We start from the raw sequence: 9960 nt of genomic DNA, 5'->3' as shown, positions 1-9960 counted from the left end.
CTCTTTGTATATATTGGATATTAGTCCTCTATCAGATTTAGGATTGGTAAAAATCCTTTCCCAATCTGTTGGTGGCCTTTTTGTCTTGTTGACAGTGGTAGACAGCCTTTATTATGTTGAGGTATGCTCCCTCCATCCCTAGCCTCTACATGAGTTATGAAGAGAAGGCAAAGACATCTGTCATTTGTCAAAGACATTTTCTGTACCTATTGAGATGATAATGAAATTTCTGCCATTGAGTCTATTTATGTGACAAATTTCATTTATTGATTTACACATGGCATAAAGTTAAGTTGGTTATGACATTTATGATGTGATCCAGAATTTGGCTTGTATTTGGGAATTTTTGCATGTATGTTCACCACTGCGATTGGTTTGTAATTTTTTGGTTATTTTTTTTTTTTTTGGTTATTTTGTCTTTGTATCAGATTATACTGGTTTCATACAAAGTTTGTAAGCCTCTCTACCCTTTCTATTAAAAATATTTATTTTATGTGTATAGGTGTCATAACTGCATGAATATCTGTCACTACATGCATACCTTGTTTCCAAGGAGGCCAGAAGAGGCCACTGGGATTAGAATAGACAGTTATGAGCTGTCAAGTAGGTTCTGTGAATTAAACCCTGGTTCTCTTGCAAGAGGAACATATGCTTTTAACTGCTGAGCCATTTCTCCAACCTCCTCATTTTCTATTATATAGAATAATTTGAATAGCACTGCTGCTAACTACATAAGAGATGGGAAAGGAGCTTGTGAGTCTTCATTTCGATCTAAGGAGCTAATGATAGTTTATGTTTGCTGAGGAAGACTCAGTTTTCTTTGGAGGAGTTGTTTCTAGTAGGTTGCACATGGTCCTGTGGATGGCTCCACACATGTATATAGGGACAGAACTAATGGAGTTAGTGGGATATTAAGAGGAGGTGGGAGGGAGAGAGAGATGAAGGGAGGGAGAATGACATGAAGTTAGGAGGAGAGCATGTTGGAGGGACCAAGCAGAGCTGAAAGGAGGAAATTGGGAATAGATAATTGAAAATAGATATATACAGTATATATGTGTAGAATTTTCAAAGGATAAATAGAATTATAAACAAACAAACAAGTAAATAACAATAAAATACTAGTTTAAAAATACAAAAGCTTGGGGGTAAGTTGGTAGTCTGATACCTGTATATGTAATGTTTTAACTATGTCAGACATACTTACTTCCTCAAACATATTTTCTTCGTGGTCAAAACTTCTAAAAAAATCCCTTTAACATTTTCCCTTAATATATATTTTTATTGTGGACCTGGGATATACTTACACAGCAAGAGATATTCAAATCTACCTGAATTCCAACTCCATTCAACAGTCTGAGTTAACATTTTAGACAAGGGGAAAGTTGTTTTGGGCAGTATAGGTTTGGAAAGTGCACTCTGAAATAAGGTTACCTATTGCTATCATCACTGTCTTCTTCCCCAGTCTTTTGTGGGTTTTCCACTGTAGTTGTCCATGGGGTTCTCAGATTTGTGGGGAGGACTCCTCATCTTGGGAGTGCATAGGTGCTCCAGCTCATAGTGCCCATTCTCAGAAACATTGTATGCGAGTTTCTCCTTTATGCCCTCCTGGTTCTTCTTATGCTCAATAATTTGATGGAGTTGGTACCCAGCATGGTCTGGCTTGGTGGCCAGTGGACCAGCTGGCACAGCTACACCTAGGATATCTGGTATCATGTAGAAGCAGAGCCAGCCCACAAAGGGAGTACTCCCAGGGCTAGCGTGGGTCTGTTTATGATAGAAGAGAAGACCATTTACCTCCAAAGAAAAATCCAAACATCACCTTACACAGGACTCAGGGGGTATACGGGAAATCCTTTAGTCCCATACACTTAAAAGGATTAATCTTGGTTTTCTCTCAGAGTTCTTCTTCTGTCAACTTTGAATGTATACAGTAGATCTGGAAATCAGTCTGACAGTCATAGAAAAAGTGTCCCCACTAACACATTACATCCAAAACATAGTTGGTCTGGTTTACCACTCTTTAAATGCTATTCAAAATGGTATAGTCTTTGGCTATTGTTGAGTTTCTCCTGTTGCCTCCTGGCAGAAGGGAAAAAAAAAACTATTGATACAGTAGCTATTCTTGGTGTAGCCACTGGATGAACCCCTGGAGGCTATGATAAGGGATCTTTTCCCAACAGGACACACAACCACAACCCACTCTTACCTCAAATCGGAAGGGACATAAAATACTCACAAAGCTAATCAACTGATCAGCATAGAGTTTTGGTAACTTCTTGTCAGAGTCAATGTCTATTTCCTCTTTATCTTCCTTATCTTTTCCATCTCCATTCTTGTCCAATCATCTCCAACCAGTCTTCTGGCATGATTCATATAATAACCCAAATGTTTGGATTTCTATAGTTCTAGCAACTGGTGGAGCTGCTCACTCTCCTCCAAGGAACTGTACTTGGACTTGTATTTGGACAGGTGAAGATATGAGGTAGCTCTGCTATTCAGTTCTTGAGACACAGGAAAGCTACTAGCTAGGGCCTGACTCAGTTCTTCCATCTTCTCACACAAGGGTGCCACTCATGAACACTGCCTCCTTTAACCTTTTTGAAATGTACAGTAATTATTATTTCTATTGTCACTCTGCTGCATAACAGCAACCCAGAACTACATGCTTGTGAGATTAGCACTCATCGACATTCTTTTTTTTTTTTTTTTTTTATAGCCCTGGCTGTCCTGGAACTCACTTGGTAGACCAGGCTGGCCTTGAACTCAGAAATCCGCCTGCCTCTGCCTCCTGAGTGCTGGGATTAAAGGCCTGCACCACCAGGCCCGGCAACTCATCGACATTCTTTTCTGCCCATCACTTTGAGCTTGGTGTTTTCATTTACTCTCTGGTTTTATCCATGAGTTGCAAAGGATAGTATGTCATTTTTTCCTCTCTGGTTGAATAGCAAGTACCTAGTGTAGATGTATACCACAACTTCCTTATCTATCTGTTAGCTGGTGAACCTCAGGTTTCTTGTATTCCTTGGGTATGATGAATACTGTCACAATGAACATAGGAGTGCAGGTATGTTTTCCGCATGGCAATTTGTTTTCCTTTGGATATAGAACTGGTAGTGAGATGTGGGATCATGCATTAGCTCCATTTTTATGCTTCTGAGGATCTTCCATACATTTTCTGTAGTGGCTGTTGAGTTATATTCCCATGATCCATGAATAAAGGCTCTCTTTTCTTCACATCCTTACTAGCATTTCTTACCTTCAGGCTTTTTTGGGCCACTCTTGTCGGGGTAAGGTGATGGTGATGATACACTGTCACTTGAATGCATTTCTATGATAGTTATTGATGAGCATTTTCTGATACACCTGCCAGTCATCTGTACGCCTATCTATTTATTTAGAACTATCCATTCCAGCCCACTGTCCATTTTGGAACCAGTTACTGTTACTTTTCGTTACTGAATTCTCTGTTGCATATGATCAGATACAGATATGTGAAAGCCTAATAAAGTCTATCAAAGATATATCCTTTTAGAAATGAGTAAAATCATATATATTTTTTTGGAAACAGTCAATCTACATAAGGATTTGGTGCTTTCTCCTACATTTCTTCAACTTGTTCTAGGGCCTTCCTGTTTTACAAATGCATTACTGCTCTAGATTGGTCATCTCTGAGCCAACGATGAGGTCTTTAGGCAGTTGGTAGGGTTTTATGAGGCAGCAAAGCTATGACTTTACAGGACTGGCATAATCTGAAGTAACAGTAGCTATAGAAAAGTGGTCAATTTCTCTCACACCCCTTTATGTCCCTTGCTCTTTGTTTATACATTTATCACTGTACTTTGCTTTGAACTATAGCTAGATATGAATGAGTCCATTAAAATCACTAAACCATAATTCCTTATTCCTTTCTTACTTACACTTGTATGCCTTACAGCACCTAACTCTGCATCTCAAATACATTATTTAATAAGTGGTTATTGATGCTTGCTGGAATGCATGCTTTCACCTACTCTGGCACATGGTAGAAAGTAACAGAGTGAGCAAAAGTCCATTATCTATGAAGCTTTGAGAAGAGGGTCCTAAATATTTTATGTGATGGGTTGGAATTAGTAGTACTTATAAGTTTTTCAGTTATTAACACATCGTTAAAAATTTACAATGTGTCAGGCAGGCACTCCACCAGTCATTAGGAAGGCAAAGGTGAGATAGAAAGTTTTTGACCTTACTGAAGCTACTCAAATTCTAGGGGAAAAGTAGACAATAAACAATTGCCAATAAGTTAATAAACTGTAATACATATGAGAAAGGAAATAAAAAGGTTACTAAGGACTCAGATAGATTCCAGGAGGTACTTACTTAGTAACGTGAGAGAAGTCTCTTTCAGGAGGCAGAGTATAAGCTAAAGTCTGAAGGGACAATGAGAGGTGTCGTATGAAATGAGATGGGGATACTGTTCAATGTAAAGGGTTAGAGGAGAGAAAGAAACTTCTAAAAAGTAGAAGAAAATTGTACAAAGGAGAATGAATGAGTTTAACTTAGAGGCAAGCAGAAGCTATAGGGCTTTGGTTTTGTTCTGATCTTAAGAAAAGGCACTGAAGGGTTCTACAAACAGCCATATTGTATGAACTGTGCTTGAAAACAACTGCTCTGGCTGTTGGTGCATGGACTGGAGGAGGGCAAGTGGGAGACCAGGTCATGGCCAGTGGGGATAAAAATAAATGGGTATTTACAAATCAATTTCAGGACTTAGAGCCAATTAGATATGCTGATGGCTTCAGTAAATGAAAATCTCACAGCTCTGGGTTCTTACAGTTAAGAGGGTAGAAAGCGATTAGTGTTGACTTTGGCTACACAAGGAGTTTTATCTGTTTCTGAAAGTCTCTGGAGATGGTGGAGTGAATTGCTTTATACACACACACACACACACACACACACACACACACACACACACACACACACACAGTGTTGTCAAGTCTCACTAAGCTGGCAATAACTCCTACTTGTGTCATTAATCCTGGCTTGACAGCCTCTGGGATTCTTTTGATTCAGTTAGTGTTACTTTAGAGGCTAATTAGTAGGATAAATTTAGATTTTATTTCTTATGCTTTTTTATTGTGTAGATATGTATGTATGCATGCACATGTGTGTTTGTGTAGGTGCATGGGGGTGCACATGTGTGTGCATGTCTCTCAGTGGGAGGGACCTGAGTGGGCTGGCTGGTTAGTGTGCTCCTGGAATCCATCTCTCTGTACTTCCCCAGCATTGGCTTTTCTTTTGTGTGGGTTCTGGGGTGCAAGCTCAGGTCATCAACCTTGTACAGCAAGCACTTTACCAGCAGAGTTCTGTCTATAACCCTTTATGCTATTTTTAGTACTAAAAAATGTCTTTGTTGGACAAGAGGGTACATGCCTATAATTTCAGGGAAAGTGAGGCAGATGAATTATAAGCTCAAGGGAAACCCAGGCTACAATAACAAGATTCAGTTTAAAAAAAAAAAGGTCTCTAATCACCTTTCCACATCCTTCCCATTTTATATTTTTAGATAAAGTTATTTTAATTTTAGGCCAGTATTTTTTTATGGACTATAACCACTTTTAAAATAAGCTATGCATGCATATTTAAGAATATGAAGCAGTGTTACTTTCTAGAAGAATACAAGTCTCTTTTGGAGTTTCTTATTGCTGCTCTTCTTTTTTTTTTTTATAGGCTGAAAGCAGTTTTATTTTATTTTTATTTTTTCAATAGATATTTTCTTCATTTACATTTCAAATGCTATCCCGAAAGTCCCCTATACCCTCCCCCTGCCCTACTCCCCTACCCACTCACTCCTACTTCTTGGCCCTGGCGTTCCCTTGTACTGGGGCATATAAAGTTTGCAAGACCAAGGGGCCTCTCTTCCCAATGATGGCCAACTAGGCCATCTTCTGCTACATATGTAGCTAGAGACATGAACTCTGGGAGTACTGGTTAGTTCATATTGCTGTTCCACCTATAGGGTTGCAGCCCCCTTCAGCTTCTTGGGTACTTTCTCTAGCTTCTCCATTAGGGGCCTTGTGTTCCATCCAATAGCTGACTATGAGCATCCACTTCTGACCAATGTGTGGATACTTCATTCCTCCTTAGAATAGGGGACAAAATACCCATGGAAGGAGTTACTGAGACAAATTTTGGAGCTAAGACGAAAGGATGACCATCCAGAGTCTACCCCACCCGGGGATCCATCCTATAATCAGCCACCAAACACAGACACTATTGCACATGCTGAAAGGACCTTGATATAGCTGTCTCGTGTGATTGCTGCTCTTCTATAAAAGGTTCATGAGTAGCAACGGCTGAGTATTTATGCCAAGTCATAAAACAATGCTCTGTGCATCTTAGCATAAACATAACTCTCATATATATATATATATATATTGACTTAGCACATTTCTCATGTGTTTTTATGACAGTATTACAGTGCATGTTGTTTCTGTCTTAACTGGGCTTGAGGGAAAATTCCTATTAACCTTTAAAAAACTTTCTTTTGGACTTGGAAAAGGAAAACTAAATGTTATGCTTATCTTCTGATGGTTAAGACAGTTTTTCTACTTTTATAGTCTTGCTGTATAACTGGCCTCTAACTTGGACCCTTCTGTTTCACCTCCCTGGAGCTAGGATTACAGGTACACATCTAGATGGCTGATCTTCCTTCCTTCCTTCTCTTGTGATGTTGGGGATCAAGTCAGGGTCTTATACATGCTAGACAAGCATGCTATAATTCAGTTAACTCTCCAAGCCCCTGTTAGTTTAAATAAAGAAATGATTTGCTTATTTGACTAATGAAGAAAATACTAGATTTTCATATATGTTCTCATTTGTATCATATCACAAAACAGAACTTTGGCTTAGAAAAGTACTACTTCAGATTTTAGTTTAAAATTTATTTCTGTGGTAATTAGATTCAGTTAGACAAATTCTAAGTAATATTAAGGTCAGAGAAATTTCTCCCTGGAAATCATGATATGCAAACCAGGACAGTAGAATACTGATTTCTTCCTTGGTGGTGGAGAAGCCTTAGAAGTGAAAGGACACTAAGAAGCTAATTCTTCTGGGTGGTAAGATCACCTAGGAACAGCCAAGCATGCGTGAAGGCTGTTTGGCACGTCAGAACACCTAAGGGCTGATGTAGGTCCAGAGTCTCTGTCTTCCCTTGCTTTATAAGTCTGCTAAGGACTCTATAAACACTTTTAGAAAACAGAACCCACTTCACACCTATGGATTATTGTGAGACACTACAATATCTACCAGAAGCAGTAACCTTGACTTTGTGAAAGATTAAATGTTATCCCACTTGAAGGTTCATATCTGGCTTAGCAGAACATATCTCACTAAAATTCATCAATTTGTTTACTAGCTATGCATGACTTTGGCATGGATAACTGTCATATTAGGGTAGATATCCTGTTCTTTCTTAAAAAGACATTTATTTTTATTAGAAGAACATACCTCACTAACTAAAACTCATGTGCACTCATGCTTTGTCTGCATGTATGTCTGTGTGAGGGTGTTGGATCCCCTGAAACTGGAGTTACAGACAGTTGTGAGCTGCCACAAAGGTAGTGGGAATTAAACCCAAGTCCTCTGGAAGAGCAGCCAGGGCTCTTAACTGCTGAGCCATCCATCTCTCTAGCCCTCTTTTTAACCCCTTTCTTTTTTCAATCTTAGAAAAATTGCTTACCTGACAACATGCGCCAAGAGCACTAATTCTCCAAAAGATAATTAATTCTCTAAGTGAATGTTTAGTTCATCCACATACATCCAAAAAACCAAAACAAAAAACCAAAACAAATAAATAAACCCCAGCAAAGCCCATTAATTATAAGCAATCAACTCTGGTCACGAGGAAGCAGGTTCGGTGTATACCTCTAGTAATGGATTTGTGTAGTCTTTCTCTATTTACTGACCACAGTATTTGCTCTTCTTAGTTTGAGGAAATCAGGTCAAACTAATGTAAACTTCTACATCATGATATCTATACTAATTACATGAACTTTATAAATTTACTGTCTTTAATTCAAATACATAAAAATAAAGAAGATAGGGCTTCTAATTTCTGTGTCAAAATAGTCCCATCCAGAGCAAAATGTTAATCTGAGAGCTGTTCTTAGGGGAGGCTAGTTATCGTAAGAGAAAATGAGGAAAGGAAGTAGAAAAAAAGTATGGAGATTTATTCAGGCTGAGCCTACTGTGATACATAAATGCTAGGCAGTTATTAGACAGCACCACAAGGCTGGTAGCTCCCTGTTATCTCTCAGCTTCAAATTTCTACTCTCAAAGTCACTAATGGGTTAGACAGAAAAGGTTAGTGCCACTTTTCTCTCCAACTCACTTAAAATGCACAGGTTGCCACAGATGGCCTTTCTACCTTCTATTAGCATAATAGCAGGTCTTAGTTTATTAGATTAGTGGGCCAATCTATGTCTCAGGGCGCAATAGAATGAAACAGGGCAAATTAAATCCATGGTGACAGTGATGAACAGTGGGAAACAGATGCAGAATAATCCAGAAGGTCCAGGCTTGTGAGCACTCCCAGGACATGATCTCACACAGACAGAAGACACCAAAGTTTCTGATAACAGAAAGATGCTTTAAGCTGAGCAAGGTAGTGCATGCTTGTAATGCTAGCACCTGAGATGCTAAGGCTGGACGACTATAACCTGTTCTACACAGTGTGATCCTGCAACAAACAAAGTTTTGATGATAAAAATGATTTCCAGCAACATTTTGTTTAATCTGTCAAACCCCGCCCCCCCATTACACAATTACCAAGCCAGGCAAGGAGACTGCTTTAATCCATTTCTTTCTGTTATAGTTATGTGGATGAAATGTTAAATAACCCTCTACATTACGTTTAATTCTTTGCTCAGATTCTGGGACAACAGGTAACCTGATTTTTAAAAGGGAGATAATTCACCATCTGATGTAGCACTCATCTCCTGATGTGATCTTCCTTATATTACACTCTGGATCTTTTGTGTTTAGGCAGATATCATTTCCCTAAGTAGTCTATTTCTGATGAATATCAACTAATTTTTGATATTACTAGAATATTCTCTGTGTGTCTAATCCCCTAATAAGGTCAACAAGTTCAGAGTGAACAACTTAAAGTCTAGAAAATGGACGAGAAGAAACAATACTGTGTGGTTCCTGAGAGTTCTCCCTACACATGCACACTGTCAGACAGGCTTAGCGGCTCTGATTAGAGGCACTGGGTTGATCTACTCTGGTCTACTGAGGACACTGGGTATTCTAGACAGAACTGGAAAGACCACGCCTGGTGATAGTCCTTAATGAAAAGTAGTTGCTGCCAGTTTCTCTGAAAGGCTAGACTAGATGGCATCTGTCCTTCAGTTCTCACTCAAATTCCACTTTGTTGGTCCAGGAGTCTCACCTATGAGAGGAACACTTGAGTAACAAGGCTGCTGCTGTCCCAGACTGAGGAGGTGCCTGAGTTCCAACTGAAATGAAATCTAAGGATGGTGTTTTTGATAACTCCTATTCCTGTTTACAAATTTACTTGTTCTCTCTTAAATAAAACATGATGGCCATTCAGCAGCCATGTTATTAAATCATCAAAGACCAGACTACCCAGCACCTGAAGAAAGAAGCATATGTACTAGTCTGTTGTTGCTCTGAGTTAATAACAATATTGGGAAAGCAAGCCTATATAGCTATAACATACTGCATAAAAACTGTATTCTCTCCTTTGTGAGCCCATGAGGACTTCATTATTTCTAAGAAAAGTAGTTAATTCAGTACTAGTCTGTTTGCCTTGGACTTACCTGCTCTTCAATCCTGACATATTCCAGGATGGGAAAACAGATAGTTAGCAAGAGGTTGTATGGGAACTGGCCTTAAAGTGTTTATTAAGTAACTCTGGATTAAATACTGTTTCTTAACTACACAGTTTTTTTTTTTTTT

At 38.9% G+C, this 9960-nt stretch overlaps 1 protein-coding gene and 1 pseudogene across 6 annotated transcripts in view; both read right to left on the bottom strand.

The window, feature by feature from the left end:
* The window catches only part of Tanc2 (tetratricopeptide repeat, ankyrin repeat and coiled-coil containing 2), a 309788-nt gene that overhangs the window by 57368 nt on the left and 242460 nt on the right, over positions 1 to 9960 (bottom strand). The gene's annotated exons all lie outside the window — the stretch shown is intronic.
* LOC115065356 lies at positions 1296 to 2557 on the bottom strand (annotated as a pseudogene).

The sequence above is a fragment of the Mus pahari genome, chromosome 14 (genome assembly GCF_900095145.1).
Source record: "Mus pahari chromosome 14, PAHARI_EIJ_v1.1, whole genome shotgun sequence".
In the NCBI taxonomy this organism is placed as follows: Eukaryota; Metazoa; Chordata; class Mammalia; order Rodentia; family Muridae; genus Mus; species Mus pahari.
The sequence above is the reverse complement of the archived record's forward strand: the minus strand, read 5'-3'. Positions and strand labels throughout refer to the sequence as shown.